At 44.9% G+C, this 19,904-nt stretch overlaps 1 protein-coding gene across 1 annotated transcript in view; it reads right to left on the bottom strand.

Annotated features, from left to right (window-relative positions):
• Nucleotides 1-11,248, bottom strand: part of LUZP1 (leucine zipper protein 1) — a 79,344-nt gene extending 68,096 nt beyond the window's left edge. The window contains exon 1 of the mRNA XM_054011866.1: nucleotides 11,170-11,248. The gene's annotated coding sequence lies outside the window, so the exon portion shown is untranslated. The remainder of the gene's footprint in view (nucleotides 1-11,169) is intronic.
• Between the last annotated feature and the right edge of the window lie 8,656 nt (nucleotides 11,249-19,904).

Below are 19,904 nucleotides of genomic sequence, written 5' to 3' on the forward strand. Positions count from 1 at the left end.
ACCCACACCCAGATCCCCACTGAGCCCCAACCACCTGCACCTGGATCCCCACTGAGCCCCAATCCCCCAGCATCTGGACCCCCTTGCAGAGTCCCATTACCGTTGCACCTAGAACTCACCAACCAGTCCTTGTGCATCCAGAGCCCCACCCCACACCCAGATTCCCCCACTGAGCTGTCCGCATCCACATTGCCCACACCAAACCCTCTCAACCCACACCTAGAGCCCCTCACATTAAGCTCCTCCACACTTGGATCCTGCCTTGCTTAGCCTGCCTGACCACACCTGGTGCACCTAACACAGAGGGGCAGGGCCCAGGGGTGTTTCTGAGGCAGGCCTGATCCTTGCGCTGAGTCCATGTCCTGGGGGTGGGAGGGGGGAGCTGCACAATAATCTCCTACCTCTATAGTCAGTGGCCTGTGTTCCCCAATGCCGTGCTTCAGCCTCCACATTTACTTGATAAATAAAATTTGCAGAATTTTAAAATACTGTGCACACAATTTTTAATTTGTTGGTGCAGAATGCCTTCACAAGTAACAGAAACACCATAGGGGAAAGGGCAGGGCAGATGGTGTTTTTACAGAGTCTAGCACAATGTGTCCCCATTCTTGGTTGGTCCTTAGACACTACCAGAATAAATGTGTTCTGTATTGTCTCTTCACCAGCCCTTCCACTCTGTGGCACTCCCCTTCAGTGGGATTCCCAAGGGCACTAGTGGGCAGGGGAAACTCTGGCAGTGGTGCCAGGCAGCCAGGGAGGACAGATCTCTGGAGCTAGTGTTCCAGGGTCTGCTGGATAGCTCTGCATCTCTGTTAGATACACAGGTTCTGGTGAATAAATTTCCTGTCCATGTCATGGGGAGACTGGGCATCCAAGGGTTAAGAGGGCCACAACCCTCACCCTCTCCATGGGACAGCAAATCTTACCCCCCCCCCCCCCCTCGGACAGACCCTCATAGCTTTCATTCCCTTTGGCCACCTTTGCGGTTTGTCCCCAGCAGTGCTGATCTGGCTTGAGGTCTTCTCTCCTGCAGAATATCTGTGTTTAGGGTATTTTCCCCATTGTAGCAGGGCAGTTATCCCGCTCCTGAGAGAAAAGGCTAGGCTGATTGGGGAAGCAGACACAGCTGGGGCCATGCCCCAATCAGGCCCCAGCTAGCCCTATAAAAGGGCTGTGAGCCAGGAGCTAAGGCAGTCTCTCTCTAGTGGTGGTGAGAGAAGGACATAGCAGCCTGGGAGCAGGGTACCAGAGGTAGAGTAGTGCTGGGAAAAGGCAAGAGGAGCTGGGGAGCTCCAGCCTGGCAACTCCCCAGGCTGCAGGCCTCGTTCGAGGCCTAAAGAGAGAGGTACTGGGCTGCAGGGAAAGGCAGCAGGTCCAAAAAAAACCCTTGCCAGTGATGAGTGGTTTACAGACTGCAGTTTGCCCCAGTGAGCAGGGGCTAGATGACGACTGGCAGTCCCCACTGCGGCAAGGTGGGGATAGAGGGTTGGGGAGACCCAGACTGTGGGTTACTGCTGGGGGCAGAACCCAGAGGAAAAGGGGTCTGGGAGGGACACGGGGGGAGGGGCCCTAAGGCAGGCGAGACACTGGACAGTAGGAGGCACTCTGTATGCTGGAGAGCTAATTCCCAGGATAACCAGCAGGAGTCTCGCTTTGCTACACCCAGATACTGAAGATGCTTCACTCCAAGCTGAACCTCCCTGCCCAATGCACAAACTACATGAAGGCAGTATTAAGGCTGCAACTCTAAATGCATAAAAGCTGAGACATTTTAAAGACAAACTTCCAACAGAAACATTCAGTTTCCCATGTTGCACCCAGACTAAGGCATTCTCTGCATTTCACAGCATGAACTGTATTCCAAAATACTACACACAAAGATGCCATGTGGCTGAGTTAACTTTGCTATGGGGACCTTTGTATTAGGCTCCCGTATCTACCGTTTAAATTCTTGATATTAATGCTACATTAAGGTTATTTAGTTTTAAAGCGGAGGACAGTTTTTCCTCCACTTTGAAACAGATATTTCCAAATGATTCACATGACACAGGGAATGAACGATTTTTCAGTTCTGCTCCAAATACTAGTTCAGGAATCTCCTTTCTCCTCCGATATGTTTCACTAATGTATCACATGTACCAACAAGTCCTTGAAGCAGTTTCATCATATTTTCTCTTTAAGGTAACCCATTACACACCCACATGAGGCACAGAGACCTCACAACACGAGCCAGCTGAAAGTGCTGCAATGGAATCAGATGATCGACTCAGGCTTTCAGTCTCTGCAGTATCTTCTTGGCTTTAGAAACTGTATGGTATGTTTTTCAACATATCCAGTCAAGGAAACCACTTATTACTTCTCAGTTTTAGGATTCAGAATGTATGCATGAAAACAATTTACAGCATTAAGAGTTAATGTGAAAACAGAGCAGGACAGGTCCAGTTGCAGCATGTCATGAAGATGCAGTATTGCAGCAAAATCTGTTATTCAGAATTCTAAGATGTTCTGCTGAATGCAGCATAATATGACAGAGCTGAAAAAAAAAATGCTAAAACAGATAGTTACACTCTGATGAGCACCTGCTAGATATCATTAAGCAAATTTTAGTCAATTTGAATTGTACAAATAATTTTTTTTTTAAAGTGAAACATTTAATTCAAAAAAGAAATTATGTTAATCTCTCTGCTCAATGGTGTATCCTATCTGCATTTAGAGTTCTCTCACCCAGTTAGGTAGGGAGATGCATTTTTAACAAGACTCAGACTTTAAAGGTCAGAAGGGACCATTGTAATCATCTAGTCCAGTGGTTCCCGAACTGGGGTTTGTGAACCCCTGGGGGTTCGCGAAATGTTACAGGGGGTTCTCGGGGGGGGGGGGGGGGGAAGGGGGAATTCCCTAATGGCGGACAGAGCTGTCCCTAGGGACTCTGGGCAGCATGGGGCCAGCAGCCCGGAGCTCTTGGACTTCCAAGAACTAAGCAGATCAAAGCAAGCAGATCTATCACACTGAGATTTAACCTTCAAGACTCCTTATAAGAAATGGAAAGGGAGGTGGACATTTTTTGCTGTTTTTAAAATTAAATAGGGAGCTAGTATTGTTTTTAAAATTATGATGAAGAACAAGTTTATGCTTTATTGTAATGTGCGTTGTTTGCCTGGACTGCTCAAGACCTGAATGCTTGTCTAGGAGGAACTCTGAGTTGGCTTCTTAAATACCTTCATGCTGTTTCACATCTGATACTCCTTGATGAAACATAGGAGCCTTGTCTTATAATAGGCTTATTCAAAGTGATACAAGCTACGAAAGTGAGATCTTGGAAGAGTGTAGCCGTTTTCAATAATGTAATAAAAATACTGTAATGATAAATAATAATTAATAAATAGTGTGTAATAAGCATGTCACAAAAACAATTTTTATATCTCCAAGATCACTGCTTTCATAATTTATAATCAGGTAAAGGAAAAAATCCCTAGAAATATTCATTTTTAAGAGGGGGTTCACGAGACTTGACATTTTAGTGAAAGGGGTTCACGGGTTGTTAAAGTTTGGGAACCACTGATCTAGTCTGACCTCCTGCACAGTACAGGCCACAGAACCTTGCCCACCCACTGCTGTGATAGACCCAGAACCTCTGGCTGAGTTACTGAAGTCCTCAAATTATGATTTAAAGACTTTAAGTTAAAGAGAATCCAATCCACCATTGACTTTAGTTCAAACCAGTGAGAGGCTCAGGCCAACAAGGCAGGCAAAAAAAACCCCAGGGTCTCTGCCAATGTGACCTGGAGAAAAATTCCCTCCCAACCCCAAATATGGCAATGAGTTATACCCTGAGCATGCGGGCAAGACCCAGCAGCCAGACACCTGGGAAAGAATTCATTGTATTAACTCAGAGCCCTCCCCATCTAGTGTCCCATCACCAGCCGTTGGAAATATTTGCTACTAGCAGTCACAGATGGGCCACATGCCATGATAGGAAATCTCATCATACCATCCCCTCTACTAACTGAGAACATAATACTTAATAAATTCTTTAGAACCTATTGTAAAAGATCAAGTTATACAAGAAAACACAGAACCAACTGAGCAAAATGCCTAGATGGCAGGAGTCTCAGTACTAAATACAACAGTAAAGTTGAGAAGGCCCTGTCATTCTAACCGTCCCTTATAGGCGCTCATTCCTTGCTCAGAAATATTCCTTATTCACTGAAAGTTTTGGTCCCAGCCCTAAAGCAATTTTTAGGAAGTATGAATAAAATCGGTCCAGCCATTTCTGAACTAAGTGTTCATGACAAAATCCAAAACAAATAACTTTTCCAATTTAAAAAAAGTTTTTCTTGCTCACATAACACAAAAAGGGTTGAAATTTAAAACTTCAGTGTGTGGATAGTCCTCAATGAAGGCTTGTCAGGCAAGTTTCATACTGAGTGAGGTTCTCCTGCTTGTGTTATGCAAGGGATCAGCCTAGCCCTAGACCACCATACTGGTTAAGTCTGGCCTTAAAAAAAAAAAAAAAAAAAACAAACACCACACCAAACAAAACAAAAACCCACAAATCTATTGCTTTGAGAACAACTGGCTAAGTAAGTTCACAGTTCTAGCTATTTGGATGCATGTGTTGGTATACGAACGATAGATTAAACAGACTAAAGCCCAAACTGTCCCCATCATGGCTGGAAGGGGCAAAAACGCTGCACATTACCCTTGGTCCCAAGAGGTATGAAAGAGTGGGAGATGTAAGCCCTGTAGCATTGCTCCCTCTTCCCTTGCCCACAGGGGATTGGGATCTATATGCAGAGAGCTGGGCAAGGGTGGGTGCTTCTGCTCCACAGGGTTGGCAGTTGTGCAAAAGCAGAACTGTGCTTGGCACATGCACTAATCTATGCTGGCAAGAATGATACTGTGCTGTTCAAAGTCACAAGAAAAGCAACATGGTGGCACAGACAAGTAAGCAAACATGTATGGTAGGGCAGATATTAATGCTGCCATGGTCTATGTTGGCAGATGCCAATTTTCCAAAGTGCAGCTGAATCATAAAAATTCTGTGATCTTCCATGGGGATTTAAGTGATCAGTTTTTGTGCCAACCCTACACAAATCTGGAGGCATGATCTAGTGACTGGGAAATGGGAACTCTTGAATTCTAACCCTGGCTCTAACACAGACTCTTTCTGTGGCCTTGGATAAGTCATTTTACCTGCCTCGGTCTTCCCATCTACAAAATGCAGCTAATGATACTTAGGTGCCTCAGGGCAATTGTGAGAATTTACTGGTTAATATTGGTACAGCTTTTTGAGGTGGACAAGTGGAGTGTACGAGTGCTCAAAGCTATTAAATGAATCCAAACCCCAGTGTTGCTCCCAGATTGATTTGACATAAACTGACCCACATGCATTTATTCTTTTTCTCTCCCTTTGCAATTTAGTTTTGTGGGTCCCCCCCCTTTATTTAACAATATGCAAACAGCTATGTTAATGCAAGATTATAGTAAACAGTTTTAGTACAGAAAAGTCAGAAAACACAAAGGATATGCTTTTCAGAACAACAGAAAACTTGCCCAAATAGAGACTGTCCAAAGCTGTAACAACATAAGTAGTAAATTGAAATACTGCAACTGGGAAATGCAGCCAATTTTACAAACTTAGGGCCAGATTCTCAGATAATGTAAGCCACCTTAGCTCCATTGAGATTGAGAGAAATATGCCACTTTACACCAGCTGCAAATCTGTCTAGCATAACTTATATAAACACACTCCTATTGATGGATATTTTGAACATTTGACAGGTCTATATTTGGTAGCCTTGCTCTGGGGTGGCCCTGGCCTTATTAACCCAATAAATATCTGATCCAAGTTCTGTCCTAGGATGGTTCTTTGTACAATAACATAATGAACTTCAGAGACTGAGTACAACCTGGAGAGTTAGCCTAATGCTCCAGTGCATAGAACTAGCTGTCCTCATATGCTTATCCTGCAGTGACTACAACTGAAACGTATCACTCTGGTTGATAGGCTGATTGGTAGTTGGGTATAATACTAAAAAGATATATGTTCTAATCAAATGATATTATTTACATCCTAACCCTAACCCTTCAGAGCTTGATTCCCAGCCTGCAGCTGCCGCTCTCCAGCTGCACAGTTCTGAAGGCAGCGCCGCTTCCTGCAGCTGTGCAGAAGTAAGGATAACAGTACCACAACTCCCCCCATAACTCTTTTTTTGGGTCAGGACCCCTAAAACAACAACAACAACAGTAAAAAGCAACAGAGGGTCCTGTGGCACCTTTGAGACTAACAGAAGTCATGACTTGCATCTGAAGAAGTGAGGTTCTTACCCACGAAAGCTTATGCTCCCAATACTTTTGTTAGTCTCAAAGGTGCCACAGGACCCTCTGTTGCTTTTTACAGATTCAGACTAACACGGCTACTCCTCTGATAGTTAACAACAACAACAACAGTGAAATTTCAGATTTAAGTAGCTGAAATCATGAAATTTATGATTTTTAAATCCTCTGATCATGAAATTGACCAAAATGGACCATGAATTTGGTAGGGCCCTACCGATTAGGACGACTTCCAAGCAGGGCTAAGGAAAAGCAGGACAAACTGTGGTTTATAGCAGTTTATCTGGTCTACATTTGGGGTTTGCACTGGTGCAGGTACCCCAGTAGCTGGAATCTCAGAGTAAAAAAGGCCAAAGACAAAGAGCGGTTAAGGCCAGAATTGTCAAATTTGGGTGGCTAAAGTAAGGCACCTAAATTCATATTTAGTCCCTTAAATAAGTGGCCTTATTTTCAAAGATGCGGAGTACCACAAATGCCCTTGACCTTCATGGGAGCTGAAGGTGCTCAGCACTTTTGGGAATCAGGCCACTTATTTAGGTGCCTAACTTTAGCCAACAGAGGTTAAATTATTTTTTTCACCTAACTGAATCAATGGCTGCTAGAGCTCTAGAAACCAGAACTCAGATTCCCAGTCCCCTTCTAGGCACACTCCAATTGTTTTTGTAAATTCACTTTTGTAAAGTTAAAAAGCAGTAGTAGTCAGAACCTACCAGAGACAAAGTCAAAGTGAGGGTAAATGAAATGGCTGCTGCTTCTAAATTTAAACATGGCAATCCAACAATATGAATAATGCATGGGAATTCTTAGTACATTTACCAAACTATGGAAAAAAGAGACTGAATTAAGACTTCTGTCAACAAAGGGGACAGTGAAGATGTGGGAAAAGCCATGCACCCTGGCAGATGACCCTGCCTGGAACAGAGTGAATGAGTAATATGACAAGTATAGGCAGCAAGTATATGTACGATTTTAGAATTTTAAAACAATTTTTGTACTGTTGTTAGAAACTGTTACACCTCACAAGTCCTGTATTATAATAGCTACCTACCACAAAATACACAACTATTACTACTACTCATAATTAATAATAGAAAATGTTTAAAACCATTTCTGGCCAAGATTATTTGTTTAACCAGAGATTCAAGTTTCTGAATATATTCTCATTTAGTGAATAGGTTCAGTTATGCTAATTTCACTTTTTGAAGAGATTATGTAATCAATACCAAATGTATCATATTTCCTAATTGCTGGCCTGAATGAAAAGGAGTGAATTTACAATGTAAGAAGGCTTGCTTACACTGGGAAAATACATCATTGTTAGACGTTGTGTTAACTAAAACGTGTTCACTAACACGGTGTTAAATATGTTTGCAGTGTTGTTGTAGCTGTGCTGGTCTCAGGATGTTAGAAAGACAAGGTGGGTGAGGTAACATCTTTTACTGGTCCAACTTCTGTTGGCGAAAGAGACAAGCCTGAGCTACACAGAGCTCTTAGTTAAATATGATTTAGCATGTAGAGTGGATAAGGACATGTTGTGTTAAATGGTTATCGTCTGGTTGTGGTTAACCCTAGAGATTAATACTTTCTAAACAAGACTTGTTCCTGTATAGACTAGGAACCAAGTAGTATTTAACATCATGTTAGTTAAAATGTTTTCAATAACATGTTTTCTAACATAACACATTTTCCCAGTATAGACAAACTGGGAGAAGTTAGCACAGAGTATCCTGTCAACATTTTTATAGCCAGCTTCCTGGATACCAGAATCAAGCAATGTGGCTTCAAACTGGAGGGAAGAGACTTTACTGGAGCAAGCTGTGTGCATAGGACTAATAATTTCTATAAAACATTGGTATTTCTTTTCAAACATTTTCCCCAATTTTAATTAACAAATTTGCACTATCAGAAAATTTTAAAAAGTGAACTCTCCATTGCTACTTATTATTTATTTTAAATGCAGTCATAGAAGTATTCAGAAATAAAATGATTAATGATAACTTAAGGGTGTTAATGAAGCAATAAACGTGCCCTGGCCTAAATGAGCTATAAAGGTGGAAGGGTTTCTCAGCCCAGGAGATAGTTACTACTGAGCGAACAAGGAACCCCGTGCTTTCTGGTTTCCACCTGCCACCTCCGTGTATGATTTATTGCTAGGAATCCTTACACTCAAACTTCCACCAGATGCTCCCCAAAATACATCAACCCTAGTTTTCTAAATCTTTCTCCTTCTGACTCTTCCTTATCTCTTCTGGAAGGCTTAACCTCCCTACCCCCCATTCTCTCGTAAGAACAGTTATTATGAATATCTAAGTAAGGATGACAGAGTGGGGAAAAGATCAGACATTAAGACAGTCATCTTTATTGTGGGCATACCCACAGAGAATTCTGACAGTAATGGCCAATCTCTAGGGCCCTACCAAATTCATGGTCCATTTTGGTCAATTTCAGTGTCATAGGATTTTAAAAATTGTAAAATCTCATGATTTCAGCTATTTAAATCTGAAATTTCCCAGTGTTATTTTAGGGGTTCTAACCCCCAAAAAAGTTGTGGGCGGGTGGTCACAAGGTTATTGTTGAGGAGGTTGCAGTACTGCTACCCTTACTTCTGCACTGCTGCTGGCGGTGGCGCTGCCTTCAGGACTGTGCAGCTAGAAAGCGGCGGCTGCAGGCTGGGAGTCCAGGTCTGAAGGCAGAGCCGACAACGACAGCAGTGCAGAAGTAAGGATGGCGTGGTATGGTACGGTACGGTACTGCCACCCGTACTTCTACACTGCTGCCTGCCGAGCTGGGCCCTCAGTCAGCAACTGCCACTCTCCAGCTGCCCAGCTCTGAAGGCAGGATCACAGAAGTAAGGGTAGCAGATTTCACGGTTCGTGACGCATTTTTCATGGCCGTGAAATTGGTAGGGCCCTACCTACCTCACAATGGAGACATTTAGATGATCTATGCACAGATTATGTAAATTCATATGCTTTCAGTGGCTGAGGGCCATTTTTAACCAACGTGTGTTTATTTGCATATTGTACAAGTATTGAGAAATGCTGTAACCCATTCCTCATTCCAGATGATCAGAACACAGTGTAGAACTTCAAAATAAGCATACAGGAATGGCTCAGAAAAGTACATCTTCCCTGCGCTCTGGTGGCCAGATACAACTCCAGTACTATAGAATAGTTCAGAAGGACTGAAGGTGTCATTTTAAGCATCCTCAACACAAAGGAATGTTCGCTAGATGTTCGTGTACATCCACACACACCCAAGTGATTTTTAAAAACTCATTAGCTATGTACATTTCAATTATTTTTTTCTGTGGTGTGGTAAGCAAGGAGAAATTAACTACTCCTGACATTTACTGATTAAAATCTAATCCTTTCAAGCCTAGTTCTAATGTACTTATTGGTTGATCTGGGTGTCTTTAAACTGGCTTAACTGGTTTAGATTTGGCAATGCAAGTTTGCAATAAAAGTGTCTTACCACTGTGGAGAAATATCCCCTCTGCAAGGGCTCCACAAACATTAAATACAAATACCAGCAATCACCACTTGGAAACGATAAGTGTAGCATCTCAGGAAGAATTATAAATGGGAACAGAAAAAGAAGGAAGAAATTTGATCAGTTTTCCAATATTAAAATCACAGACTTCCCTCAAGATTTTAGGATGGGGGGAAAAGGGAGGCAAAGCCCTGAAGTATTTTCAAAGTGAGCCTCAACTCTGGAAAATCAGAAAAGCTGAAATAAAAATAAAATATAAACCTTAAATTGGTCTTATTAAAGGTGGTATTATTAAGGTATTACTAAGTGAAGGATGAGTGGATGGGGGGGGGAGGGATTCAGATTAATACAGAGCTATTAGAAAAGGTAATAAGTGGGGATAATAATAAAACAACGGGAACATTTATTTACAGGGTGCCCATGCCTGGGGTCTCAGGGCACCTAATAAAACAACAACAAAAACCAGAGAGAGACAATATAATCCAACATACTGGGCATTAAAGTACAGAATGCCTGTTATGAATTTCATATCGTATTAAACATTTTGTTGGTTACAAAAAGGTTTAATGAATTCTACAGAAATTGCTTAAAGTCTTGAAAACCAATCACTAGCCAGTTCCATAATACCTCTAAAGCAGGGCTATGCTGAGATCTCCTAGGACAACGTGCACATATGTTTCTGATGCCTATATTATACTAAACACATTTGCTCTAAGGTAACAGTGCTGCCCCTCGGCCAACAAACTGGTGCTAACCGAGTGAGAAAATGCTCTGAGCACTTAGGGAAAGAAGAAGCCATTAGCGGACTCCTTCTGCAAACAACAGCCTAGATCAGTCAAAGATCATGGTGGGTGAAACAACTGCAAGCTTGATCAGGAAGCCTCTGTTCACTATTTGCAGTTCACGTTTCCATGGTCAGGAAAATGGTTTCGTTTTAGAAACTTGGAAAATTCCTCGGAGTAAACCGAGCACAGACAGATCTGCCCTGGAGAGGGTTCTGATCAAAATAATTATTTCTGACGCAGAAGAATGCTCTACTTGTTCCCTCATTTAACCGTTTAAATTCCCTGCTCAACCAGCATATTGGAGGTTTTTCCCTTAAAAATTGTGAAAATGCACATTCTGCTTAAACCATCCTCCTCAGTAACAGACCCAACAGTTGGAGACCATTTTTCATTCACACCGCAAGGTTAACTCTACCTCCATGGAACAGTCCAGTACGAGGACTTTTGGGCAACCACGGGGACTTTGTATGGCCCCTGCGTTTGTTCCCTGATCTATTTTATATAGAAATGGCAAAAGACAAACGAAAGGGCGCTGGGATTTCTGAATCAACATTACCCCAGCCAAGGAAACAATCTTAGGAGAGCTCGCCTGCCAGCTGCTAGCAGTTCCTGGAGCTGGGACTTGCTGGGCTCATGCTCCCTGCTGTGATGCAGGGCGCGAGCTGTCTCCGGCCCAGCACTGAAACGCTGCGGCTCCCCCCGACCGCATGTCAGCGGCTGGTGGGGCAGGCTCGGGAGCGAGGCGCCCCCCCCCCGGAAAACTACGGCTGGAAGTTTCAGCCCAGACTCCGGGGGAGTTTCACTAACAAAGCAACTGCCGGGGGGGGGGGGGGGGGGCGCCCGCAGGAGCCTCCCCTCCCCTCCCCGCTCCCAACGCGCCTTTCGCAGCGGCTCCCCCACTGACCCGCCCTGGCTGCCGCTGGCACCGCGAACAAAGCGAACGCCTCGCATCCCTCCACCCCGAGCCGGCCGGGCTCCTGCCGCCCCCTCCCCAGCACCCGGCCTGCTCCCCGCGGGTCTCCGCAGACCCTTGCCCGGCCCCGAGCCCGAGTCCCGCCGGGAACTTGCCCGAGTCTCGGAGACGGAGCCTCCTCCCAAGACAGCCGGGTCCCGCCTCTCGCCGCCTGGGGGCTCCTCCTGGGAGCCGCGCGGCGCCCTCCGCAGCTGCAGGCAGCCCGCTGGCTCCGGGCCGCCGGGCTCGGGCTCCTGACAATGAGAGGCGGGGACCAGCCCGGGCTGGCGGCCTGACGTCAGGGGAGCCGCGGGGCGGGGGGCGCTGGCTTCCCGGGCGGGCCGCGGGGGCGGGGGCGGAAAGGCCTGTCCGGGAGCTGGGCGAGCGGGCCCGGAGCGCCGCGGGGCTGGCTCTGACCCTCAGCCGCGATGGGCTGGAGAGGGACAGCCCACAGAGCCCGTGAAGCCCCGGGCCGAGAAGTGGCTCGTCCTGCTACTGGACTTCCCAGCCGAGGGCCCCTGTTTTATGGCTGCCGGGGGAAGCCTCGCCCCGTTCTTCGGGGCATTGTCAGCCCTGGGCTGGGAGCGGGGCACAGGATGAGCAACCCAGGGTCAGCCTTTTGTACGGTTGCCAACCCTCCAGAATTGTCCTGGAGTCTCCAGGATTTAAAGATTAATCTTTAATTAAAGATTATATCAAGTGATGAAACCTCCAGGAATAGGTCCAACCGAAATTGGCAACCCAGCCCTTTGGAGAGCGAGAGCAGAAAGCTGCTGGGGCCATTAACAAGTCGTCAGCTGCCTACTTGCAGCAACTCCAGCCAGGCCATGGCTGGGAGAGCCATTGGAATTTGTTCAAGGAGGCAGAGCCTGGCCTGGGCATATGGCTTTCCCTAACTTGAGGGAAAACTGCTGAGCTTGGGCCTGGTTCGAAGAGCGCTGTGCACGGGTGAATGGATGGATAAAAATAATGTCTCTCCATAGTCCACTGCCCTTAGACACATGCCCATAGCTGCAGTCAATAGGATTTTCCCTCTAAGAAGTTGCCTATTTAATTATCTTTAAGGATGCAGGTAGAGTGCCCTGCCTCATTCCCTACACAGTGCAAACATTCACTGAGGGAACAGATGTGTTTTGCAAGATGGTATTCTCTTGCGGTCAGCAAATTCTTCCACAATAGAGATGTTCTAGGAAAATAAATAGTACCAGTAATAATAATAATAAACCAAATTAACCCCAAGACACAATGTTAAGAGATATTATGGTTGGAAAGCATGTCATGGAATGTCAAAATTGAGGGTGCCTGTATCATGGTAACTGTGCCCTCCTGTGCATATGCGTAGTGACAGTATTTAATTACATAATCTTATACTATTATTTCTGCAGAACCTCTGCCTCATTCTGTGCACTGAGTGGATGGAGTGTGTGAAAGATGTAGAAATACTTAGATAATGAGACAGAAGCTGTAAGGCTCTTCACATTATTTTTGGTAGGCAAACTTGTGATAGAAACAACAAGGAGTCCTTGTGGCACCTTAGAGACTAACACATTTATTTGGGCATAAGCTTTCGTGGGCTAGAACCCACTTCATCAAATGCATGGAGTGGAAAATACAGGAACAGGTATAAATATATGAAAGGATGGAGGTTGCTTTACCAAATGTGAAGCCAGTCTAACGAGATAAATCAATTAACAGCAGGATACGAAGGGAGGAAAAATAACTTTTGAAGTGGTAAGGGAGTGGCCTATTACAGACAGTTGACAAGAAGGTGTGAGGGAGAAATTAGTATTGGGGAAATTAGGTATAGTTTTTGTAATGACCCAACCACTCCCAGTCTTTATTCAGGCCTAATCTGATGGTATCCAGTTTGATAATTAATTCCAGTTCTGCAGCTTCACATTGGAGTCTGTTTTTGAAGTTTTTTTGTTGAAGAATTGCCACTTTTAGGTCTGTTATTGAGTGACCAGAGAGTTTGAAGTGTTCTCTTACTGATTTTTGAATGTTATGATTCCTGATGTCAGATTTGTATCCATTTATTCTTTTGCATAGAGACTGTCCGGTTTGGCCAAAGTACATGGCAGAGGGGCATGCTGGCACATGATGGCATATATCACATTGGTAGATGTGCAGGTGAACGAGTCCCTGATGGTGTGGCTGATGTGGTTAGGTCCTATGAACAGATATGTAGACAGAGTTGTGATATGCATCCGAAGAAGTGGGTTGTAGCCCACGAAAGCTTATGCTCTAATAAATTTGTTAGTCTCTAAGGTGCCACAAGTACTCCTGTTCTTTTTGAGGATACAGACTAACACGGCTGCTACCCTGAAAAGAGTTGTGATAGTTCCTTCCATTCCATTTCTTCTCTTTGCAACCTGAACATTTTCTAACTTTTTTTTCACATATTTCTGCCCCTTAAACTTTTTGATGTGTAGAATTTATACATGTGCTTGAGGTGACATAAATGAAAACAATTGTGAAAAACAATGCTAACATCTTGGTTATTTTTAATTGTTTCCCCTTAACTAGCCTATATACAATATTTTGTTAGCTCTACCTCTACCTGTAGTTTAAAAACGAATAGTTAGAACTTCTTCAAACTCCTAAGTTAGCAAAAGGTTTTATGTGTAACATTATAGAAAATTAAATCTGTACCTTTGTGAGGGGAGAATATCCAGACAGTATAGATTAAATTTTCTGTAAAATTGCAACTAAATCAGCCCAGCAGTTTAAGGTTTGAAAGAGTTAAAATATCTCTTTTTTGAAATTGTCCATAGCTTTAAAAGACTAGTGCATGGGTTAGTTATAAAAATAAATGAAAAACAACCCTTATTATTGTTAGCAAACACAACTTTTGTTTTCATCATTGCTAAAACATTTCTCAAAAGCTGACATGAAACTTTTCAGTGAACAGTGTGGGGAGAAGGAATGGGACTACTATGGACTTGAAAACTCTGGAGCAGGAGTGGTTCTATAGCTGTTGCACACCCAGGCTCCAGCTGAAGAGTGCTCATATGCAGCTAGCAATAACAAACCTAGGCCAGCAAGAGGCACTCTCAACATTCCCAGGAGAGCAGTTATCGGACCAGATTCTCTGATGCATTGTGCAGATGTAACAGGAATGGGGCGGGGAATCAGGGAGCAAGTTGTACCACCCTAATTGTCTATTTGGCCTTAGGTGCAGGCTACAGTAGGCAGCATGGACCTGCTCTAAACTGCTCCAGCTGGCTGTGGTCCACAAGGGACCTTTTGCCAGCTGGGGATTGCCAAAATATGTCGTGCTCCAGCCACTCCCTCTGTTCACTCGGTATCCCTAGCTAGGGATTTGCTGTTGGTCTCCGCTCCCTTTGTTCCACCTGCACCAGGCAAAGGGAGAGCAATGGCATGGAGAATCTGCACAAGTATCTTTAACTTCAAATGTCATATAAATAATTTAAATATGTTTTATCTCCAGGGTGAGCCTTTCTCACATCTTAGTTCAGATGGGAATATGACTGCCGTTTCACTTCCTGTTTCTTGCCTTGCTCCTTTGGGCTTCATTGAGTAGCCAGTAAGGATTACCTGGTCTAGGGGAAGGTTGTGGATTTGAATAGCTAGGTCTTAGTGGTGCAGGCAAGGTCAGGAATTCCATCAGAAGTCAGATAATGAACAATACATCCTTACAACTGGCCTTACATCCATCAGCAAGAACCTGAGATTCTATTAAAATGGCTATACTGGGTCAGACCAATGGTCCACGTAGTCCAGTCTCCTGTCTCTGACAACGGCTAGTGTCAGATGCTTCAGAGGGAATGAGTGACGTCCAGTCCCAGCTTCTGGCAGATGGAGGTTTAGGGACACCCAGACCACGGGTTGCATCTCTGACCATCTTGGCTAATAGCCATTGATGGACTTATCCTCCATGAACTTATCTAATGCTTTTTTGACCCCAGTTAAACTTTTGGCCTTCACAACATCCTCAGGCAACAAGTTCCACGGGTTGACTGTGCATTGTGTGAAGTACTTCCTTTTGTTTGTTTTGAACCTGCTGCCTATTAATTTCATTGGGTGACCCCCAGTTTTTGTATTGTATGAACGGCTAAACAACACTTCCCTATTCACTTTCTCCACATCATTCATTATGTTTTAGACCTATATCATATCCCCCCTTAGTCATTTCTTTTTAAACTGAACAATCCCAGCTTTTTTAACTTCTCATATGGAAATTGTTCTATACCACCCATCATTTATGTTGCCCTTCTCTGTACCTTGTCCAATTCTAATATATCTTTTTTCCTAATGATTCCTAACATTCTGTTAGCTTTTTTGTCTGCTGCTGCACATTGAGTGGATGTTTTCAGAGAGCTATTCATGATGATGCCAGGATTTCTTTCTTAAATGGTAACAGCTAATTGAGAGCCCATCATTTTGGATGTACAGTTGGAATTATGTTTTCCACTGTGTATTACTTTGCACTTATCAACGCTAATCTTCATCTGTCATTTTGTTGCTCAGTCAATCGGTTTTGTGAGATCCCTTTGAAACTCTTTGCAGCCAGTTTGGACTTAACTATCTTGAGTAATTTAGTATCATCTGCAAACTTTGCTACCTCACTGTTTACTCCTTTTTCCAGACCATTCATGAATATGTTGAACAGCACAGGTCCCAGTACAGATTCTCGGGGGATCCTGCTATTTACCACTTTCCATTGTGAAAGCTAGACATTTATTCCTTCATTTTGTTTCCTAGCTTTTAACTAATTACTGATTCATGAGAGGACCTGTGCTCTTATCACATGACTAGTCTGTTTATTTTATTTTATTTGAATTTGTACTATAGTGCAATACCTAAAAAGTACCCATCCAACACTCTGGGGCTCTGGGCAATCTTTTAAAAAGACATGAATTAATAAACACACCATCAATTACCCCACATCAAATACAGAGATAAACAAAATAAATTTAAGAATTTAGCTTCCCCACACAATTCCAACCAGAGTCCCACACCAACACTAACTAGCCCAACTCAACACCCGTCTTCTCATGAAGCAGAGAGAGAAGGTGGGTGCTGTAGTATACCCTAAAGGTTAACAAACTTGAGCTTTTATGGACCAAGGGGAAGTGAATTCTAAGGGCCCAGGTCCCTGGTGAAGAAGTCCTGCCAGTTGCCCCCTCTTATCATAATGGGACTCCAGCTCAGGCACCTCCGTTGACTGCAGTTGTGGCAGTATGTCGTGATAGGCAGGTCCCAGGCCACTGAGTTCATTTTAGATCAAAACCAACTTCTTAAAATCAAAGCAGAAAGCCAGGCAGCCAGTGCAGGTGGCACAGCAACAGTTCAATATACACCTGTAAAGAGACATTGCTAGCAGGTGAGCAATGGATTCTGAACACTGCAGTTTCTGGAAGGATTTGAGAGGTAGCCCCATGCAGAGAGCATTTCAGTATCTGAGGCCATGTCTACACTACCCTACTTATGTTACACTGGCATAAGTGGTCGTGTACACAGCGCTATGTCTGTGGGAGAGCTTCTCCTGCCATTCGTTGGGGGTGGTTTAATTATGTTGATGGGAGAGCTCTCAAGTGATAAAAGCAGGTGTTGCCTCCTCGCTGTCTTACATGGAAAATGATCAGCTGCTCCTTGACCTAGAGGCAGCAGAGAGCCTAAACAGATGCCCAGATTGCAAACCAAATCACTCAAAAGAGGCACATCACAGAAATTATCTCTGCTTGCCTTAGCCTACCAGTCTCATCTCAGTCTTATCTGGTTCAACCAGCTAAGTGGCTAACAGAGGGAGTTTGACTGGGATCTGTCTGAGGCCTGGTCTACACTACGGGTTTATGTCGACTTTAGCAGCGTTAAATCGAATTAAGCCTGGACACGTCCACACGACGAAGCCCTTTCTTTCAACTTAAAGGGTCCTTTAAACCGGTTTCTTTACACCACCTTCGACGAGGGGATTAGCGATAAAATCGGCCTTTGCGGGTCGGAATTGGGGTAGTGTGGACGGAATTCGATGTTATTGGCCTCCGGGAGCTATCCCACAGTGCTTCATTGTGACCGCTCTGGACAGCACTCTCAACTCAGATGCACTGACCAGGTAGACAGGAAAAGACCCGCGAACGTTTGAATTTCATTTCCTGTTTGCTCAGCGTGGAGAGCACAGGTGACCACGCTGAGCTCATCAGCACAGGTAACCGTGATGGAGTCCCAGGATTGCAAAAGAGCTCCAGCATGGACCAAACGGGAGGTACGGGATCTGCTCGCCATATGGGGAGATGAATCAGTGCTAGCTGAACTCCGTAGCAGTAAAAGAAATGGCAAAGTATTAGAAAAGGTCTCCAAGGCCATGAAGGACCGAGGCCATAATAGGGACACACAGCAGTGCCGCGTGAAAATTAAGGAGCTACGGCAAGCTTACCACAAAGCCAGAGAAGCAAACGGAAGGTCCGGGGCAGAGCCGCAAACTTGCCGCTTCTACGCGGAGCTGCATGCCATTCTAGGGGGTGCAGCCACCACTACCCCAACCGTGTGCTATGACTCCGTCAATGGAGAAACACACAGGGAAGATGGTTCGGGGAACGAGAAAGATGAGGATGGAGGTACTGTAGGTAGCTCACAGCAGCAAGGAAGCGGAGAAACCGTTTTCCCCAACAGCCAGGATATGTTTGTGACCCTGGACCTGGAACCAGTAACCCCCGAACTCACCCAAGACCCTCAGGGCACACAGGAGACCTCTGGTGAGTGTACCTTTGTAAATATTTGTAAACATTACACATGGTTTAAAAGCAAGCGTGTTTAATGATTAATTTGCCCTGGCAATCGCGGCCAGTACATCTACTGGAAAAGTCTGTTAACGTGTATGGGGATGGAGCGGAAATCCTCCAGGGACATCTCCAGAAAGCTCTCCTTCATGTACTCCAGGCTAGTAGCACGTAGTCTGGAATCATTGCATAACAAAGCATGGCAGCATATGGTCCCGGTGTTTGCTGGCATGCAGACAATATCCATTCCTTATCTCTCTTTGTTATCCTCAGGAGAGTGATATCATTCACGGTCACCTGGTTGAAATGGGGTGATTTTATTAAGGGGACATTCAGAGGTGCCCGTTCCTGCTCTTCTGAACAGAAATGTTCCCCGCTGTTAACCACGCGGTGGGGGGAGGGGTGAAGTGATCATCCCAGAGAATCGTGTGTGTGTGTGGGGGGGGTGGTTTACTTGAGTTTGTGCCGCATGTTAACCGGGAAACCGCAGCCCCTCCTTTTACATTGAAAACCCATTTTAAATGGACAACCCGATTCATCCTTGATATGGGAAATGCGCTGCTGTTTGAAACCTCTCCCGCATGTTAAAAAGGTTAAAAAAGCCAAAATACTGTGGCCTACCATGGCTGCCTGCAAGCCGAAATATGTTGCCTGGGGCACTGCGTGAGTGATCTCTCATACCAAACCGGCAGGCAGAGGAAAAATGCGACCTTGTAATGAAAGAGTGTACCCATTGTTCTCTAAAATGTGTCTTTTTTAACCACCTCTCCCTTCTCCTCCACCAGCTGCAAATGTTTCTCCTTCACAGAGGCTAGTGAACATTAGAAAGAGAAAACGTAGGACGCGGGACGATATGTTCACGGAGCTGCAGATGTCCTCCCACGCTGATAGAGCACAGCAGAATGCGTGGAGGCAGTCAATGACGGACATGAGAAAAGCACAATATGAACGAGAGGAGAGGTGGCGGGCTGAATGGCGGGATGAAAAGAGCAAGTGGCGGGCTGAAGACGATAGGTGGCGTCAGCTTGCAGACAGACGGCAAGAGTCAATGCTCCGTCTGCTGGAGCATCAAACTGATATGCTCGAGCGTATGGTTGAGCTGCAGGAAAGGCAGCAGGAGCAGAGACCGCCGCTACAGCCCCTGTTTAACCAACAGCCCTCCTCCCCAAGTTCCATAGCCTCCTCACCCAGACGCCCAAGAACACGGTGGGGGGGCCTCCGTCCACCCAGTCACTCCACCCCAGATGATCGCCCAAGCATCAGAAGGCTGGCCTTCAATAAGACTTAAAGTTTTAAAATGCAGTGTGTCCTTTTCCATCCCTCCTCCCCCACCCATCCCAGGCTACCTTGGCAATTATCCCCCTACTTCTGTGAGGAACTAATAAAGAATGCATGAATGTGAAAAAACAATGATTTTATTGCCTCTGCAAGCGGTGCTCGAATTGGGGAGGGGAGGGTGAGGTGGGGTGGTTGGTTTACAGGGAAGTAGAGTGAACCGGGTCGGGGGGGGGGGGGTTTGGAGGGTTCATCAAGGAGAAACAAACAGAAGTTTCACACAGTAGCCTGGCCAGTCACAAAACTCATTTTCAAAGCTTCTCT

The sequence above is a fragment of the Malaclemys terrapin genome, chromosome 22 (genome assembly GCF_027887155.1).
Source record: "Malaclemys terrapin pileata isolate rMalTer1 chromosome 22, rMalTer1.hap1, whole genome shotgun sequence".
NCBI classification, from domain to species: domain Eukaryota; kingdom Metazoa; phylum Chordata; order Testudines; family Emydidae; genus Malaclemys; species Malaclemys terrapin.